The following is a 20,722-nucleotide window of genomic DNA, read 5'->3' as shown; positions in this document are numbered from 1 at the left end:
ATAACATATTAAGCATTGACTAGTCCCTATTTAATGATGGATACAATATTTCAGTAGTGACAAGCTTCAGTAACTCATAACAATTTAAGACAGCCTTCATAGCCCATACAACCTGTGTACGGGAAGGATGGGGCGAACAATTAACACAAATAATAAGGGCGCTGTAGCCAACCACGTCAGAGACAGGGCCTCAAACTTGCAATCGTTTGTACATTCTACAGTTTAGCTAGCTACTGTAAAAATACTCCCAACAAGAAATAGACACGAAGGTTGTGCCTCTGCTTTCACTGACACAGCCATATGGATATGTTTGGACCAGTAGTGCACGTAGTAGCGCAAGAAGAAACTACTTTTATAATTAACTGATCAGAAGAATTAAACATATATCTTTTAATGCTTATGAATAACTAGGTGCAGAGAAATAATGTCAAAAACATTTCCATTTTCCGGTTAACATTTTTTACTCCCCTATAAAATACTCCCATTGGGAACTAAACTTACATTTTTACTCTCTAAAAAATCATTTTACTCCCAACCTATAAAAATAGGAGTAAAATACTCCCACTTTCAAATCTTATCCGGAGCACTGTGTATTGTAAGGAAGGCATGGCATCAACAGTAAGTAAGACACAGGTGACCACAGTTCAAGGATGTTTATTGAACTTCAAAAAAAGGTATGATAAATGCCCATCTAAACCTAAATTTACAGCTAAACCTAAATCTACAGATGGGAGAAACCTAAAACCATCAAATAATAATAACGCAGTCCTAGTGCTGTCTTTGTCAAAATAAAAGGGCCTATACTAAAAACCATATTGCCAATCTTTACCTCTAAATAGAAATAGTGTGGGAAATAATGTTATGAAACGGCAAGAAGTGTTCAAAATGATATGTCAGGTTTTCAGGCAGTTGGCCTCCCTTACCCACGTTTTTAGCACAGGATAAGGTGGTTCACTCGAGCATAGCACAGACTCTGGCATGGTCAGCACAAGGTTACAGTTCACTCATCAGCATCAGGGCCTCCGGAGCGCAAGTCTCCTTCCTTCTCAAACGTCTCTTCTCTCAAAGGGCCTGATGCAACCAAATAGACAAGTTATTTTTCCTTCTAGGTTTTCACAAGTATTCACATCGGGGGAATCATTATCCACCCCGGACCCGCCTTAACTGGGCTCAGATCCTATTAGCATACAGTTCCGCACAGGCTTCCTTCTGCTGGGCTCGAGCATGTCTTTCGTCTTTCGCTTTATCGCACAATGTTCGTAGCTACTTCCTTTTCGGGTGACTCACAGTTCACCCTCGATCCCCCTCTGCCGGGCTTAGATCCCTTCTACACAATGAGTCTCACCCAGCCGGGCTCGAACCAATGTCCATTTTAAATCAAGTATTGAAGACTTTCGAATGTGCACAGGGTTTGGCTAGACCCGTTGCAGGACCACTTTGATTCCACAATTCTCTTTCTTTTAACGTTCGCACCCTTTCGGTTGGATACCTAACAGACTTTCGAATGAGCACCCACGTGATGCCGGACCACTCCATCTATGGTATCGTATTTTAGCTTCAAAGTTCATTCACTCATCCGCTGTCTTAACAAATCTTCATACAATGTGGCTGCTTGTAACCTTGGTTTCCACACAGACACAGTGCTGACTTCACTGGTGATGCTTTGTTGTAGGAGCAAAGGACAGTACCACGGCGGCAGGTGCGTCTCCTCGCCTTAACTATCGACGTGGGAGAGCCACAGGTACCTCTGACACACAATACAGAATTCTTTAGCTTTAATTCCAGGTCTTACGTTTCCTACTTTTGCAGGGTCATGAAAGATACAGTTTGCCTGTGAAAAGGTCAAGGGTATTTCTCTCCTTACAATGCTCTTCGGTCCTGCCATCTTCCGCCTCGTATTAAACTGCCGTATTGGAACTACTGCTTCATTGTGTGCTTTGCCTTGCTCAGTGTCCTTTCTTGCTCCACCTTTTATCCATGTGGGGAAGTATGATGGAAGTCAGGTGTGTGTAATGATCAGCAATTGGCTGTCCCTGCCTTACCATTGTAGTGGGACATGTGAGGTATACGGTTCGGGTGTTAGTCCATTTTCCCTCACAGTGAGTTATTCGTGAGAAAGTGTTTGTGTCAAAAAGAGAGTGCAGGGGGGGGTCGAGACCCTATGTATCCTACCGGGTAGGATGGGGTAAAGTGTTACAGGGAAGGCGCGCACCGTGGAAGTACATAGAAGTACTGTTGACTGGCGCCGGGTGCTGCTGGACGCCTACTTGGAAGTGCTTCGCGACTCAAGTAAAGGATTATCCATCAGCTTGTATCTACGCGTGCATCTGGACACGGCAGAAAGTCTTTGAAGGCTGCACACGCCGCCTGACTCTAACGTGAGGAAAAGAAGGTGATTGATTGCAAAGGCACGACTTTGACTGTGAGAGGCGTGCAACGTTGTGGTTTTCACGTTGTGCTCGGGGACTGACCAATTGTTTCCACGTTGTGTTCACATTGTGGTTCACGGAACGGGCTCCGCCCCTTGATGGGATAATACACGTCCCCCTACCCCGTCACCTATGTACGTTGCAAGCACTAAACATAGGTCGCATTGTCTTAATCATTTTTTTCTTCTTTCTTGAAGGTGTGTCCCTGTGACGCCTCTCCGCCCCCTGTTTTGGTAACGCCCCTGGCCTGCATAAGGCACGAGCATTCAGCGCACCCGTGCGTGCACCGTGGAAGTACATAGAAGTACTGTTGACTGTTCACGGTGCACGGTACGCAGTGGCGCTGGTTGCTCCAAAGGGCCTACATTCTCTGCAACTATAGTTGACATATGGTAACCTTTTAACTATGGATGCATTTCACATTGCAATGTTCTTGTGCTCCTCCCAATTTTGAAAATAACTTTCTATCTAACAAAGGTGCCTCGCTAAAGTCCAACGAATTTTGAAGGGCATCGGCTCTGTATGGCACAATCCTTATGGTTTACTCCTTACGCAGCGGTTGCCCAACCTGCAAAATTGTGCCAAAAAACAAACATTCTAAAAATAAAAAAAAAGTAGTCTCCTCTAATCTTTCTCCAATGGTTGAGATAGTAAATATGGAGACACCGCACTGCGCACTGAATGCGGTTGCGGCAAATGATATAATTTTCCACGAAGTGGCTTTTGCATATGCACGCGCACAAGCTGAATTATCAATGCCACCTTTGCCTAAACAGTTAATTGCTCCAAAGGGAGGGGGTTTAGCTCACCCGGCCTCATCCAGGAAGAGTTTCCTGAGTATGCGAATGGACGAGCCTTCATCTATGGGGGAGGGAACTAATGATCCACTGAACACCTCGCCCTCTGACAACTCCATTCTTGCCCCGGCAGTTCTTTCGGCCCTGGAAAAACGGGTTCGCCTGTCAGATGGGCCCTCCACCGCGGTTACTTTGCCCAGCTGCAAAAGAGCTGATGTTCACTTGTACTGTAAGGAAAGAGCGACGCTAGATATTTCTAACATTTCATCTAGCTCAATCACGCTCACCAATCCTCCGATGACAAAGGATTTGCTCAAAGATCTGCCCTTGCCGTCCAAAACAGATCCAACTCCCTTGTCAGCTGTTGCTGCCTCATCTCCATCTTTTAGGCGCCCTATACCACCTCTGGGTTTTGACCTGCTGGATCCCTCTGACGACCTCCAGTCCTTAGAGGCTTCATATCCAGTTCTAACTCGTATTCTGAATTTACTCGACAAAGGTCACGAATACACGCATTATGAACTTAGGGACTGCAAGTCGTCAATTAATCAAATACTATTCAAACTTAATAAACTGGAGGGCTTCATTTTTGCGGACTCAATCCGCCTGGAAGGCACAAACCCTTCGACTGGCGGGCGAGTTCCTGCACATACAAAAAAATAAATAAATAAATCAGAAAAGGTGGAATGCGTAAATATTGCTACTCAAACCCAACTGAATGAACAAGCAGTGGCGTCTGCCATGTTGCCTTCAACCCAGCCGAACACCTATTCATTTGCGTAATCTTTTACCCAAACGGTTGCTGCTCCTCCGGCTCCTTTCCACCATCACATATTTACTCATACCCAGCTATGCCAAATGGTCAATAGAAACACAGAGAAGATTGATGAGATATTGTTCTTTGTACAAAAAAATCCTATGGACTGTCAAATTGAGTGTGAAGTGGATCAAGAAGACTTGGAGGTTGATACAATCTTCCATCCAGATAGTCCATCTGCCCTTACTAACCTCTTCTCAGAGTCTAGGTGTGAAACAACGGTCCCAGATGGTAAAGTTAAGGTTAACACTGGAGATGCAGCTAGTGCTGGCCAATTCTTTACTTCTCGCAAAGAAAAGCGCCTCTTTCTCAGAGCTTTAAAGAGGAAAGAGGAGAGGCAGCCGCTTTTTCCTGTGGCAAAACCACCTAACTCAAAAACAAACAAAAAAAGGAAAAATGACAACAAAAAAATAAAATTTCGGACTCTCTATGAAATGACAGCATTACACAGGCCCCTAAACAGTCAGTGGGCAGTGAACTAGGTACGTTGTCATGTCCATTCCCCAATGCTGAAAAAAAGCTTCCCAGCCTGCCTCTGAAAGCATAGACACAGGACTGAAATCCACAAAACAAAAAGGAAAAATGAATGTGAAATCTCAGAAGGAACTAAAAGGACCCAGCTTTTGTGGACCTCCTGTGCATAATGATAAAACACTGATCACTGCTCAAACTCAGTTATCAGCTTTCTTTAAGCCCATTGCGACTAAAGCAGTGCAGGCTGGGAATGCACCTCAACAATCTCCCGCCCTTCGGGATGGGACACAAACACCAATAACGCAGCCCAATGAAATTAGTGGCTGCCCACAAACCAACCTACTTTCAATAAGGGACAACAACCCTGACCAAATTGATCACATGAACACACAGAATGGGTATCAAATGGAAGGCCAGCAATCTGCAAAGATGCCATTTGAATGTGCAGATTTTTCAAAGCCCACAAACAAAACCAATGTATCCACTCCTACCAAACTTGGTTGGGAATCCGATCCGAACATTTATGGCAATAAACGTCTACATCGATCTGCCCTTTTGAAGACCTTTAGACAAATTCCAGGACTCAGGACGCTCCATTCAGACGATATTGAATGGATTACGCTTCCTCAAACACAAAATTACAGGATGGTATGCAAAGTCCAAACCACCATTATTTCCGATTTGATATGGCAACATAGGAGTGAACTGCAAACGATCGGCCTTCTGCCGACACCATTTGAAATTCTTGATGAGGCCATAGCCTTTAACGAAACACCACTCAGACAATCTTCTCCAGCAGAAAAAATTGCAGTTTCCCCAAAAGATCATGGCAGGATCCTTCCAGAAGTCATTACCCAATTGGTTGCCCTTTCAAACGCCAGCAAGGATTGGTAATGGCCATCTTCCTTGTCCTCCACATTTGACCCCGCAATGGATAACATTCCCACTTTAAAAAATCCACAAGTTCTCCATAGCTTCATGGAACTCTTGCGGTTACACAAATCTTTTCTCCTGGGTCAACAAGAAGCATGATGTCTTAAATTATGACATATTACTTTGTCAAGAGACTATGGCTATGCATCACATCACACTGCCTGGCTTCCTAATCTTTCAAAAACCGATTGAGCGCGGCCCAACTGGACGTCCGCATGGTGGAATTGCTATTTGTATAAATACCAATTTGCATTTCACCACCCACAAAATATATCAATCTCCATTGTTCGTAGCAGTTGTCATAGCTTTCCAACTCCCCTCAGTGGAATACTTTCTATGTGCATCCTTATATCACAATCCTAAACGTCTAAAAATCAACAGTGCTTTTGATCACTTGGATGCTTTACTAGATAAAGTACTCACTAAATATGCTGCATGCCGGATAATTATCGGCGGCGATCATAACGCGGAATGTTGGATGCAACCTTCTACTAACATGCCCAATGAGCTTCCCCTATCCTCATACGGCAGGGGAGCTATGTGGAATCGCCATCTAGAACAATGGGACTTCCTAACCAATATTCTGGTTTAGATTACACCTGGAAGAGGGGCCCATATAGATCCCGCATAGACCACTTTGCTATATCTGCGAACTTGCAAGAGTGTTCTACTGACATCTTAACTACAGATCTTGAATTTGGCGACCATATGCTGATTTCGCTGACCATACACATGAACGTCACTGTCTTAGCCCAGGATCTAAATCAGGGATTCTTAGAAACTGACAGACCACATCTTTCAATAAGATGGAACAACCGTCTAAGTGACAGAATTAATGGTTGCATTGACAAATGGCTCGAGGGACTCCAGGACAGCCCTGGAAAATCTCAATCAATTGACAAAGATCCAACCAAGTATTTGCAAATGTTAACGCATACAATGGCTAGGATCCAACACGAAACAAACAAGCCTAATGCACTAAATAAATTAAATGGCCGTCCTGAACTCCTTCTAGCCAAACGAATAAAAAATACAGATCTGCATAAGCTAAAAAAAAAAAATCTGCTATACACTAGATGAATACTATAAGTTAAAAAGAACGATTTGCACTACATATCGCAGTGAAAACTCAGCCATTACTTTGGGCTAAAGTATTGAAACCCCAATTTGATAGTGTGCTTTCATCCTTAGTAATTCCATCTTCATGGTTGGGTTCTATCACTGTGCCCATCTACAAAAAAGGTGAAAGAAGTAATCCCGCCAATTATCAGCCTATCGCATTGATAGATGCATCCGCCAAAGTTTTTGCCATCTTAATTTTACTGGAACTCCAATTACTTTTGAAAATCAACAACACTTTATCTCGCTTTCAGAGCACGGATGGGAACTTCCCTTAATGCTACGATTATGGCACACTTACTTGCCAAATCGAAGACTCCATACACAGGGCCAATATATATGGCTTCAGTGGACTTATCTGCTGCCTTTGATTGTGTTGTGCGTGGCCTGCTTTGGAAAAAAATGCGGGCATTGGGCATAACAGACCATCTTACATATCTAATTGCCAAACTGCACACAAACACTGTGTATTTTATCAGAGTCAGAGTCAATCAGGCTGGAGCTACCACGGGACCAATTGCGATTGCTTTAGGGGTCAAACAGGGTTGAAACTTGGCTGCCACCCTGTTTAATCTAGATCTGTGTACCATCAATGATATATGGTCTAGGGATGTCACGGTATTGATTTTTTGACGGTATGATAACCTGCATGCGAAATGACGGTATACCGTGGTTATCGCGGTATAGCACACACGCGTGTTTAACCATTATCTTAGATAATATTTTGCCAGGGAAAGTCACACATTTTCACCAAGACACAAAACACAAACAAGAGTCTCCACCAAGAAGTTGCCTTAGTTCTTCTTACATAAATTTATGTTACTTTAACGCAGCAGACGGGGATCCTGGTGGTCCAACTTAACTTGGTCATACAATATACAACCTTTATAGAAGTTTAGAGAGGTAGGAGGTCAAGAAATGTGGAGTCATGCAAGTGTTGTAGTAGAAGTCACTTATGTCTCAGTCGCACTAATGGTAATTAGACCATCAATATGAAGAAAAACAAATCTCAAATGATGTAAAATACTGTCATGCCATACAAAGTAGATTGTACACGATAACACTTGTACCGATAAGGTCATGCCACAGAAATAAATGACTAGACTGACTACCTAAATGCTATTCTAGTGACATTCACATAACACATATGCTGAAGAAAAAGCAATTGCACAGACCCTAACCTCGGGTGTGAAAAAGTACACATAATGTCATTATATGTAGGCTCGCATCCGTGGGGAGGGGGCTTATGTGAGCATTTGATTTTGCTGAAGCAGACGGGCATGGAAGTCTTGAAAATAGCAGCTTTCAAGTTTTACTGTGTTAGTGCAAGTACATTTTTCTGCATGTGCACAAACAGAGTAAAAGTTTAATGCTGCCGGTTTCAGGAAAGTCTTCCCTCCTCACCTCTCTGCCAACAGCAAGTGTGCATATCTGCTCCTTCCAGTGGTGCACCTAGGGTAACATTTCGGTGGGTGGGGGACAGGGGGGCTAAATGTTGGTGGAGGCGCTAACTTCAGAGAATGTGGGGGAGTGGCAAACATACTTGTGTGGGGGCATCTAACTTCTTTACACATTCCAATGAGACTATTCTGGTCAAGCTTGAAGGCTAAAAGCTGTTAACTCTGCCCTATACCTCTGAAATCACCCACTTATTTATTTATTACATTTGTTATACGCCCAAACCCGGAGGTATCACGGCGTAGGTTACATGAACAGGCTTAACTGGGTACAGGGGAAAGTACAGTGCAGTGAGGGTTAGGGTGGTTGATTAAGCCACCAGCGGCACAGTTCAAGGCATGGCATGGTTATAATACAATACAGGCAGTGCGGGGCTATAACATAGATATAGGTCAATATAGACAGAGGAAGATAGCCGGGTGAAGTGGGAGAATGAGGCTCTCAGAGTCAAGGCATGGCATGGTTATAGTGCAATACTGGAAGTGCAGTTCGGGGCATAACATAATTATAGAACAATGCAGGCAGAGGGAAATATCCTTGAAGGGTGAAGTGAAAGAATGAGGATCTCATTGTCATGGATTGTTAAAACTTGTTGGAGAGCCAAGTTTTGATTAGGCTCTTGCACCGCTGGTGGGGTGGCTTGTTTCTGATATGCATGGGAAGACAGTTCCAGATTTTTGGTGCAGCAACAGGAAAGCTGCCCCCCCCCTGCTCTAGTGCTTTTGAACCTCGGGATGAAGAGGTTGAGTTCTGGAACCTGATCTGAGGGATCTCCGGCCGCAGGAAAGGACCGAGACCCCTGAAGTCCTGTGCATGGCCAGTGTAGGCCATCCCCTGTTTAAAGAGGCGACCACCCTCCGCCTGGGTAAAAGCGCCCTAAGGAGCGCTCACCTGCAGGAGAACAACCACACGTCTCTGACACACCACCTAGCATTATTTTCCAGTGATCCCATTAGCCCTGCCCAAGTATTGGGGTTCCCCGCTTCCTATGCCACCCCCTCGCTGCATCATGGCTTCGGGTCAGATCGGGGGCCTGGTGCCGGATCCCCCATGACCCTGGTTTCCCTTTCAGTTGGAGAGCTGCCACTCGCCCCTGCCAGCAGCAGCGCCGGGCACGGAATAAAGAGCCCTTTCACGCCACCAGTGCCGATGACAGAAGAGGCCCAGGCCAACATCCTGCTCTCAGGAAGGAGGCGCTCTCCTCCAAGTGCCCATGGGGCTTTGTCAACAGTTAGAGTGTCCCCTACTGATAGAGAGCGGGCAAAAGATTGAATGTCAAAGCAGTGAGCGCCTTCTGGCCCTGGGGCAACAGGAGTAGAGCATTTGGTGCCCAGGAGTGGTTTCTACAGCTGTTAACACCCCGCAGGCCACGTCTCCCCCGAAACCTAATTTGAATCGTGCGTCTCTTATCCCCCTTCTGAAGAACAAGTTCTCAGATCCACAGGACGGACATGCAGCCTTGCTGCCACAAAACATTCCTCCCCCCCTCACCACCTCCCCTCCCCCCATTCCAATGGCCCCTATCCACTCCTTCTCCTTTCACAGAGTACGGTCTGGTTACCCCGGGCAAGGGGCGCACAATATGCCAACCTCCAGACCTGCCTGGATGCTCAGAGACTACTACGGTGGACACATGAAGGCACAACATGAAAGCTTTACAACACAACATAACAAAAGGCTGCGATACCCCACTATCAGATCCTGACAGCAGCAGGTGCATCACCGACCCCACAGAGTTTTCTTCCCAGCATACCATTTCTAGAACTGCCAGTTGCCTAGCCCTGTGTTAGTTGCGTACAGCCTCAGCCAGTCCTGTTTTTCTTAAACATCAGTAATTATGGTAGGAGCAATTAAACTACATGTCCCAGCATGCAACGTATTGGGTCTCCAAGGGTCAGTCATGCATTGCATATGGCCACACAACAGCAATACCTATACAGTGCCGGCGGGTGCAGGGGCCTGCTCTAGGGACATGGGCTGGCGTATCCTTTCCGAGACAGTCAGAAGACATAGAGAGAGGCTTGTCAGAAACTCTCGGGTATATTATTTGCTTTTACTCTCGTCCCCCTTGGGCGGGCCCACTCTTATATTCGGGGCTAAACACTCAGTTGTGAAATTCTAGGAGCTGAAATTGGCTCTTGCCTCTGTCAGGGTAACATGGCCGTGTTCGCAGCTGGCAGGGGACACAAATCACGATGAGTCACATTGTTTTATTTGTTTCACAATTTCTCAACAGACACGTGCTATCATAGGAGTGTTAGCCTGGGGAAAAAACTTCAGACAGCTCTGCAGGCCAAGCCACCAGAGGTGGCGATCTGTGCATGGCATAAATGCAGGCCAATCAAGAAGAGATGGACCTCTGAGAGGCTAAAGGCAAGTACAGGGCAAGTCATTAGAGGACTTAAGAACTGCTGTGAGAATGAGCAGTCTCCTATGCTCCCTCTACACTTCCAATCACTCCCCTGGCGCGCATCTACACTTCCAATCACTCCCCTGGTACGCAGTGCTAACCCCACATGTATGCATGCATTCGAATACAGGTGCTAACAGTGAAATGAGTTAAGTTAGTAATGCAGCCCCTTTGTCTTTTGGTCCGGCCACGGCTCTTTAGGTCAGCCAGGTCGAATCAATAGCCCAACATTTTGGTGGCCGGGGGGAGGGGGCGGGGGTCTGGGGTAGAGTCCGATCAGAACAATGGTTTTGCCCACTGCAGAACATAACATACAGAGTAAACTGCTAGGGTACGGTCAAAACATGCTTTGTACCACCATTCCCTAGTACATTCCAAGACTTAACTGCTTTTCTGGTAGAATGCACTATGCCACATATAGCATTCATAATAACCGAGCAATTGTATAATTAAAAGACAGTTCTAAGGCCACACAGTAAATGGCCACTTTCGATTTGCTCGGGTGAAGTGTGCTGTGCCGCTCTAAATGTTTGTCTTTTAGTTTTGCGAGGGGTTTCAAATAGTTTTGAAAGGGGGGGCGAGGGGGATAATAAAAACTGTGCAGGATCATTACGAAATGCATTTTCTTGGAGAGATACGTGCTTGCTAGTTTTTAAAACTGAGTCAGTACATGAGTGAGAACCCTGCGCATTCGCATAATGTGCCGCCACCATGTCCGTTCCTCTCATGCTAACTGGCATCAGAGAGAAGTGCAGTGCCCCATATTTTACCCCTCACCATGCCCCCTAAAACAGAAGAGACTACACACACACACACGGGGCTTTGCAGGCAGAGTGCAGAAATTGATCCCCATTATTAATTTTCTGTCTAATGCGGCAGACTACAAGGGGAAAGCTGCATCCTGACTTTCTCTTCTCTTCGCTGAGGCTGCCTATGCCTGTCTCGTGCCCCCTTTCCCTCCCAATACCCTCCTCGCGCCTAGCCCTGTTTGAGCTGAGGATAGGAATTACAGTTACACCTGTGGCTGGTTTGTAACTGGGGTTGGCGAACAGGGCTGGGAAGGGGGAAAGGAAGGGTAGGTAGGGGTACCTTACCTGCTGCTGCACGTACGTAGGTATATAGGCTCCTGCAGGTGCTGCCATTGCACCCACGATCGTCAAGGAGCAGGCCACAACTCTGGCACTGAACAACCCTGCGCAGGTCCAGTGGGCCTCCATTCCAGAATCCAGGAGGGCACTGTCTGAAGTAAATCTGCTCCCTGCTCAGTCTAATAGCTGCCTGGCTTTTCAGAGTTCTTCTTGGTGACTGAAGTCATGCTGTGTTGATAGAAACTTCAGAAACTTATTTTTGTAACCTCCTCTCTGCTGCAGGCCCGTGTCTGTCTTACACATGCGTCAGGAATGTTCCAAGCAGCCTGGGCCCGGGCAAACTCCGCCTCCAGTCCCAGGCTCACTGAACAGAAGCCTGCCAGCCCAGCCCAGTGACTCATAGCCCTGCTTGCATTCATTGTAAAGTCTGGGCCCGGGCAAACTCCGCCTCCAGTCCCAGGCTCAGAACAGAAGCCAGCCAGCCCAGCCCAGTGACTCACACCCCTGCTTGCATTCATTGTGAAGCCTGGGCCTGGGCAAACTCCGCCTCCAGTCCCAGGCTCACTGAACAGAAGCCTGCCAGCCCAGCCCAGTGACTCATAGCCCTGCTTGCATTCATTGTAAAGTCTGGGCCCGGGCAAACTCCGCCTCCAGTCCCAGGCTCAGAACAGAAGCCAGCCAGCCCAGCCCAGTGACTCACACCCCTGCTTGCATTCATTGTGAAGCCTGGGCCTGGGCAAACTCCGCCTCCAGCCCCAGACTCGCTGAACAGAAGCCAGCCAGCCCAGCCCAGTGACTCACACCCCTGCTTGCATTCATTGTAAAGTGCACTACAAAAACATAATTTATATCGGGATTCGGTATACCGTTACAAACAAGGTAACGGTTATTTAAAGATAATTAAATTGTTCACGGTGTCCATACCGGTATACCGGTATACCGTTACAACCCTAATATGGTCACAACAAAAAAGTTATCCAGCCCGACTAGGCCACCTTAAAATCCAGTGGCTAGCATTTGCCGACGATATTGTCATCTTCGATCGAACTCCATCAGGACTGCAAACGAAGCTATCAGGACTGCAAACGAAGCTATCACTGTTTGCTGAATATTGCTTATCTCATAATTTGCAGTTCAATGCAGCCAAATCAAACATCTTTCTATTTAACAACTTAAAGAAACGGATCTGCTCAAGGATCTGGACTATTGGCTTAATTTCCATTCCACGGACCTTCACAATTCGTTACTTAGGTTATTTAATATCTGATTCAAACGCAGTAGCAATGTGGAAGAATACATTAAACCTAAAAGCAAAAACTTTATCAACTCAAATGCGCATGATTTTAGTGAAGTACTGCAAGTTCTCATTGCTTCCATTACGCGAATTTTACATCCTTAAAGTAGAGGCAATTTTACTTCACGAGCTCGACATGTGCTTGGCTAATATAATTCCTTTTTTGGACCAATTACAGGGCCGCATTTGGACGGGTGTGTTGCGACTAGCCAATTCACTCCCAAATGCAGTTTTAAGACAGGAATTGGGACTGATAACATTGTCTGCTCGTTAGAACTGGCGACTGCTTTCAAATTTTGCAAAAATGCTCTATCCACTCCAAAACTCGCTATATGAAGATCTGGGGAGGATGAACACTAACCTTAATCCTCCTTCCATTGAAAAATATCATAGAAAAATGGTAGCTCTTTTGGATGAGATAGAATTAACACCTTCCGATCTTGAATTTCGCCTAGCACATGTCAAGATCCGTCTATTTGCTCATGACTGGTGTAAAACCTTGAGTGCTATGGAGAAATTCAAGTCTTACAAGGAAGCCACTAAATTTGCTACAGTTCGATCCCCATGCAAACAATATCTTCAGCAATTTCCTTGCCCTATAGCCAGGGCAAATATAAAGTAATACAAGTAAGTGATTCAATGTCTAATCTGAAGGGAAATAATTGAAAAGCATTTGATCCCAGTACTCTAAGGGCAGAAATTTCAGTCTGTTGTAAAACAGAAAATTAACAACGTGCTCAAATGTATGGGGCTTCCTTGGTTAATCAAAACCGAAGGGGCAAGAATGGGGGAACTGTTATCTGTACATTATATAAATTTTTTGTATACTGGGTTGTATTGAAAGAGCCCTTTTTATTTTGTACTGTACAGTATCAGAAAAATTGAAGTTTTATTTCAAATTGAAATCATTTCCATGTAAAAATCTCATGAAAACTGAAAATGAAATATGTGTATTGTAAAAGTATGTTGTAAATGTTTGTTTAACAAACTATAAACAACGGTTTGAATAAAAAAAAATTAAAAAAAAAAAAAAGACAGGGAAGGGGATACTGCATCTCGCCATCCGGTGTCCCATTTCCACTCCCCAAAGACACCCTCCATCCAGGTGATCCTCCCGCACTGGTCCACCCCCAGGAACTGGAACCAAAAGTGATGGCCGTGTTCTGGCCACCTGGATGACAGATCCTCAGAGATAGCGGGTAAGACACCTTCAGGTTTCTCACAGTATACGGTCGTTAAAATGTTGAAATAAGCAATGTTAAAGTGCAATGCATAGGCACTTTGGATCACGCCGTTGGTGTATGAATCAACAGTTTTATAGTGGCCTAAGAAAATCCATCCTCTATGGCTTGTCTTTTTTCCATCATCCGTAATTTCGAAAAAACAATAGAAAATGCGGTGTGTTTTTAAAAATGTGTGTGCACTCCTATGTATGTTTTTATATTAGTGGGGTTTGTAACATTTAACAAGTGTTGCTTCCTTTTAATTGCACTGTCAGTGCTATAAAATGGTGACTGCACGAAAGTGGCAAATTACAGCTTTGGTGTGGTATACGTGACCATGATTCTTTGTGTTTATTGGGTGATTTATTTGTGCTGGGGCGTAGTGGTGTTGCAGGGCATGGCGAACTAGCTTGTGTACATTTGTACCGACATGTACTTTTCCAAGATGTGTATCGAGACAGTGTAAAAGTTGTGCAGCTTTGTGCTGTGAAACATGTAGTAGCTATATAGTAAATGGCAGATCATATTTTTCATGTAAACCTGTATGTTTAGACGTATTAACCAGCTGTGCAAATAAATGATGAACCAGTATGTAAATTAACAAAATGTATGTTTCTTTTTTTTTATGTAGAGTAAGCAGACCTGGTCAACAGGATAGTTACCCTAGGAACCTGGGGTGAGAGGCCTATCTGGGCAGCACCAGCCCAAGAAAGACATACATATAGATTTAGTAGACATAAAGAAGAATCAAATAGATATATAATAAAAATGATGCCAACAAGAAGACCCCAATTCATAGACACATCTCCAAAACATAATCACACACTTTACATAAAAGAACAAATTGCAAGAATTACAATCCATAAAAAGCTCCCACACTTCAATAGAGTGTAGGCTATCAGCAAAATTCAATGTTGTAGCACAGTGATCCCCAATGTGTAGCTCGGGGGCAACATGTTGCACGCGGCACCCTAAATTGTTGCTCGCCAATTGCTCTGGGCCATAGTGTGGGGGACTAGGAGGAGGTGCTGAAGGGATGAGACCTTAGTAGTATAGCCAGAACTCAGCAGGACTTTCTGCCAATGAGCCTGCTGTGGTTCCAGTTGACCTATATTTGTAGATGCAAGATTTTAGTTTGACACCATGCAATAATTTTCAGTTAATATCCTTACTTATGATATCAGTGTCAGTGTTAAAACTCTGTCATCTTCAGAGACGTTGCTCAGCTGACAAATGCGTTAATGAGCAACGTAACTGAACCATGTTCCCACGTTGGTTTCCTGGAGAAAATTGACATTTTCTGTTCCTTTGTACAGCTAGTAGGGGCATAATGGACCAATAAGTGGCATGCATACCCAACCTTCCTTTATTAAATAATTTGCATGTACTGCTTTTTGTACAATTGAGGTTTGTGTTTAATGCCATCATGCCATATATTTATCAGAAATATTGCTTTTAGTGTCACCTATGTCCCAGTGGAAAATTGTCATTGTTTTATACTCTGCCCATCTGGCATGTGAATGATGGGCATAAAAGACAAATGCATGCCACATTTATTTTCCCTATATTCAAATCCAGTAAAAGTGACTGTTAAAACGTTTCAATTAAGCCAATTAATGAATACAAATACGTATTTATCACCCCACCTCCACCCCTATATAAAGTGGTTGTCAAATGCTCTACGTTTTGACCAATGTTTCCCACTATGTTTTGTGTAAAATCCTATTGGGAAGAGAAAAGATGCTCCAAATTCTTCAGAGAAATGTTATTTGCATTCCAAAAAACCTTTTTACCAAAATAATATGCCCGGGATTACTCAATCAATATTTTTAATCGTATTCCTCCATTAAGTTAGCAACATTTAAAAACACGTATCATAATTTATAGAATTCGCAAAGAACAAGCTCAAATTAAAAAGCAGTTTTAACATATTCAAACAAGCTATATAAAACCCTGATCATTACAATTATTATAAAACATTGCTTGCATGCATCTCAAAGCTTACACAAAATATCCAAAACGAAACACAATGCACCCCTTCTTATAAGTATTTGCAATACATTTTCTAAATAGTAAAGCCATATGTTATATATCCAATTTCATAGGTTTAAAGGTTCTGGGGAAAATAATCAGTCCTGGCACATGGGCTGAACAACAAAGCAAGAACAAGTTTCCAAGGATAGGGAACTCTCATCTCCTGCCCACTGCCATAGGCTAAAATAGCCAATATAATCTTTAAATATTTCTTTTTTTTTTATAAACAATTTTTATTGATTTTAACAACTAACAAAGGAATTAAATATTTCTTAAAGCAAGAGCTTGTCCGATGGGGGGAGGGGCAAATGTCTGAAATATACATAAGCTACCTCTATGCTTTATATGAATTTTAATGTACACACATAAGATGGCAAAGAGAAATCTGTGAAATAAGATCCCCAGAACGAAGGAGGCTAATGGTACATTTAAATTTGCCCACCACCCAACAAATGAAGGTGTGCAGGAGGAAGCAGAAAGTGTGCCTGCAAAATGGGAGTCAATGAACAGTTGGCTAATTTTCTGTTAATTTATCCTTGTTTCTTTGTTTTGTTTAAGCAAGGAAAGAAAAAGTTCCCAAGGATAGGGAACTCCCATCCCCTGCACACTGTTATAGGCTAAAATGGCCAAACATTAAATGAGAGTCTTACACAGATGTACAGCTTCTTCAATGAACTGACAAGTATGTTTCAAAATACCACTTTGTGTTATGGGCCGAGCCCATGAAACTTTGAACATAAGAAATTTGCATTAAAGCATTCTTTTCTTTCAAAGAAATATATGCATTTTTAATTAATTGACCCAACGCGTTTAGAGAATAAAGCCCTTCATAAGGGGTCCTGATCCTTTGATATTTCTATAAGCAATCAGAGAAAGATATTTTTCAGTGAGTGGGTTCCATAAATTTGCAAGTTCAACCAAAAGCATGTAAATTGATACTAAGATTTGTTAAACCAAATATACCTTATAATCTCCAAGGTCCTAGAAGCACCAATTTTCAAGGGGATCGATTTTGAAAAGCTTTGTGATGTCAATTTATGGTGTGACATCCTTAGTGACAGAAATCAGCAAATGTCCAAGTCTAACATTACATGTCTCTAATAATGGTGGTAAATACACAAGGTGCAGGAAAATAACCTTGGGTTCAGGAAAAGAGCCTTAATCTCACCTTCCCTTATCTCTGAACAATTCACCAGCTGTAGTTCCTCTATTCTCCTAATGGGATACTTGTGTCGCTTCTAGAACAATTTTCATTGTGCCAATGTCTTCCACCTAACAGAAAGAAAATGAAGGACATACATCTGTCTAAATTCGATTTGTGCAAAATGTTTCCTTTACATGGTTGTAAATGTTATCTCCGTGGGAGCAGTACTCACCGCTTCAATGGTCTGTTACCAATGGCAACTGCCATTCTACACTTCGACTTGGATCCCCACAATTAAAAATAATTGTGGGGATCCACGTTGAAGTGTAGAATCACTACATGGTTTCTAAAGTATAAAGATACAATTCTGTCAGGCTGTGCTCTATGAGGATAGTCAATCTTCTTATACATAGTAGTAAAAAGGTGTTACACTCACCCATTCTCGCAACGCAATGTTTCTAAAATGTAGTGCTTCTGACAGGTTAGCACCTGGAGTATAATATCCCTAATGAAACGAGAAAAGAAGAAATATGGACTATTGTGTTGGCATGGGTATTTGTGTAATGTTCTTGAATATATGCGTCAGTGGGGTCAAGAATCTCCACTCACCCTCCTTAAGAGCTGCCAAGCTTGTGGCGTCTTGTCCATGTGGCTATGGATGTCTTTTTCAAAATGGCCGCCTTTTAACAGCGTCGGAAATTCACGTCATGACGTCATCATGTGTGACGGTGATGATGTCACTAGTGTGAACAGAACGTCCCATTCTTTATTTTCATGTAGTGCGTACCAGCATAGTTAGTGTCCTGACGTCATCACGTAATGACTGTAGTGACATCACTGTGAACAGTACGTCCCACTCTGTGTTATGATCTTGCGGTGTCTGTTCTAGGCAGTACATACCATTTTATCTAACTCTAGAATATTTCTATTCTTGCTGAGAAAAAAGGGGGTGGAATGTGATGCCGATGCAAGGCATAAATTAGTTTTCAAAAATTGATTATCAGAGTTTGCTAATTAAATTTGTTTTGATTAGCAAACAGACCCATTTGATTAGCAATTTTGAACTAATTTTGTTAATGTCACCAGAAGTTATTTTGTACCCAAGATATGAAATGAGAAACAATACAGAAGTTTTGCATACCGCTGAAATGAGATTAATGACATGAGTCAGGCTTTGCACATTCTTTAAAATTCAGCTAGACCTGCAGGTCGAGTAACTTAATTTACCTATTCAACCTAAGAGAAATGCACTCGACCCAAAGCAACGGAGGACAATTGAAATGCTAGCTCTGTGAAATGGTGAATGTCAGTGTTTGGCACATTGCTGCCACCCAGAGGCCAGCCATGCACAGTGAAACTTGGATTAGACATTTCCTGCAAATAAACTAAACATTAAATAAAAGTTTCAAACATCTCTTGCAAATTCTACTTGTCCTTCATAAAACTATGCGAGTGGGTGAAAAGACTTTGCAAAACATAGATGACTGGCTGTAAAATGTAAAAGGTTAGCTGCATGAATGGACACAAATAAATAGTTGTGATAAAAAGGCTCTATAAACAGTTTGGCCATCTGTCTCATGCATGTGGTAATATATAATGCAATCATAATCATAAACCAAAGCCGAGCTCTAGAGGCTAACTAGAGCGTTTGTGATTTCAGTAGATGTGTGGATATACAGACTGGATGGAACTATTGATCACTACTTTGCGTAAGCATCTAGTTCGCTTTGTGTACTCATTATGTAAGAGGAAAGGAAGTGAGACTAAACAGTCGACATAGCAGACAGAGAACTCAGCAAACTAGGTAGAACATTGTAGTTCGCTGCCATCTGACTTTGTTGCTAGCTGGTATAAAGCAACATGGTAATAGAATGTATGGGTTTGCTCATGGGTTGAACATCAGTTGAAAGATGTATGCAACCTGCAAGTTACAGAACTAGGTTTGCCATCAAAATCATTTGATCATGTACATTTTCAAAAGTGTTTACTCGTCAACATGATGCATCATCCCCAACAAAATGAAATATAGTTGACACTATGAAATTTAGATACACCAAGCTAAACTTTACTGTAAAGCATGGAGATGCAGTGTTTTTCAGTATCAATACTGTAATTATGCATTATATAGTAACAACCGATTACTTCTGATTTGCAATTATTTGAATAAGAAATTCTTGCCAAGCACTCCCACACATGCTGGCACTTAAGAGTGGAGGAGATGATTACTGCTGCACTTTCTCTCTATTAGCACTTAAACTGAACAGAGAAAAGGAGAGTGAAGAGAGCACAGAGGGCATGAGAGGAATGCAGGGCAAGCTGGGCTTTCATTGAAGAGGGCAACTTAAATAGCTAGCTTTGCTACACAAGTGTCCATTTGATTAGCAAACCTACAGAATTGCACAGCAAATTGCTATGAGAGAACTGCTTATTTTATGCCTTGGCGATGATCACCCAGGATCCTTAATCGAAAGAGAACCCAACCCCCCTGTGGTAAAGGTCATCTGTTTTTACTGGTGACCAATGTGTGACATGACTATATATGTTGCCTATTTCTGTATGCTGGCTTATCCCAACCAGGGGCGTACAATTTGTTACATGTTAATACATCCAGTTATTTGTACAATGAAAGCAAGATTACTCAAGATAGATAGGTCAAAAGTAAATAGTAGAGATACATCAACAGCATATTTTGGTAATTCAACCCATCCATGGGAATACATTCTAGAATATTGCACAAGATGTACTGTATTTAACCCTATGTTGGTACCCAAAGATTAAGACTGTGTATATTGTATTCCCAAGTTGGTTTAATTATTAATGTACATCTTCCTATACTGGAATGGATCTAAATCATAATGCAAATGAGTCTCTGACACAGCTCCCAATTGGAAATGATCTTACTTCTGTCATGCACGTATGTTCTGGATGCACTCAATCAGCATTTGATACAGACCGACCTATAGTGAATGTTTCGCTCTACTTACAGGAAAGGTCCCAAATAGAACTCCTCATTCATTCCCATAGGTGTATGGCATCAAGGTGGTATATCCAGTGGTGGTCGTGGTGTGCTAATCTTTTCTTTAACTTTAAGTCGCCACCTCTAGGAGGCGGGTGTATTATTTCTAGGATTACACATCTCATCTGTGCTATCGCGTGATAGTGTCTGTACAATGGTGATTTAATGTGAATTTATTATCTTCAAAGTTTCATGGGCTCAATCCATAACACAAAGTGTTATTTTAAAACATACTTGTCAGTTCATTGAAAAAGTTGTACATCTGTGCAAGACACTCATTTAATGTTTGGCTATTTTAGCCTATGGCAGTGTGCAGGGGACGGGAGTTCCCTATCCTTGGGAACTTTTTCTTTCCATGCTTACACAAAACAAACAATACATTAACAGAAAATGAACCAAATGTTAATTGACTCCCATTTTGCAGGCACACTATCTGCTTCCTCTTGCACACCTTCATTTATTGAGTGGTGAGTAAATTTAAACGTA

General features: G+C 42.9%; 1 protein-coding gene across 4 annotated transcripts in view; it reads right to left on the bottom strand.

The window, feature by feature from the left end:
• SLC35B3 (solute carrier family 35 member B3) overlaps window positions 1-20,722 on the bottom strand; it is a 627,346-nt gene that overhangs the window by 588,243 nt on the left and 18,381 nt on the right. Inside the window, exon 2 of one of the 4 annotated variants that reach the window (XM_069613486.1) lies at window positions 17,245-17,348. The exons of 2 other annotated variants lie outside the window; for them this stretch is intronic. The gene's annotated coding sequence lies outside the window, so the exon portion shown is untranslated. Of the gene's footprint in view, window positions 1-11,531; window positions 11,858-17,244; window positions 17,349-20,722 lie in introns of those variants that run through there. One more of the 4 variants, XM_069613488.1, reaches the window with a different exon arrangement.

The sequence above is a fragment of the Ambystoma mexicanum genome, chromosome 5p (genome assembly GCF_040938575.1).
Source record: "Ambystoma mexicanum isolate Mex_15411 chromosome 5p, UKY_AmexF1_1, whole genome shotgun sequence".
Lineage (NCBI taxonomy): Eukaryota > Metazoa > Chordata > Amphibia > Caudata > Ambystomatidae > Ambystoma > Ambystoma mexicanum.
Note: the sequence above shows the minus strand (reverse complement) of the source record. Positions and strands in the feature narration are given on the sequence as shown.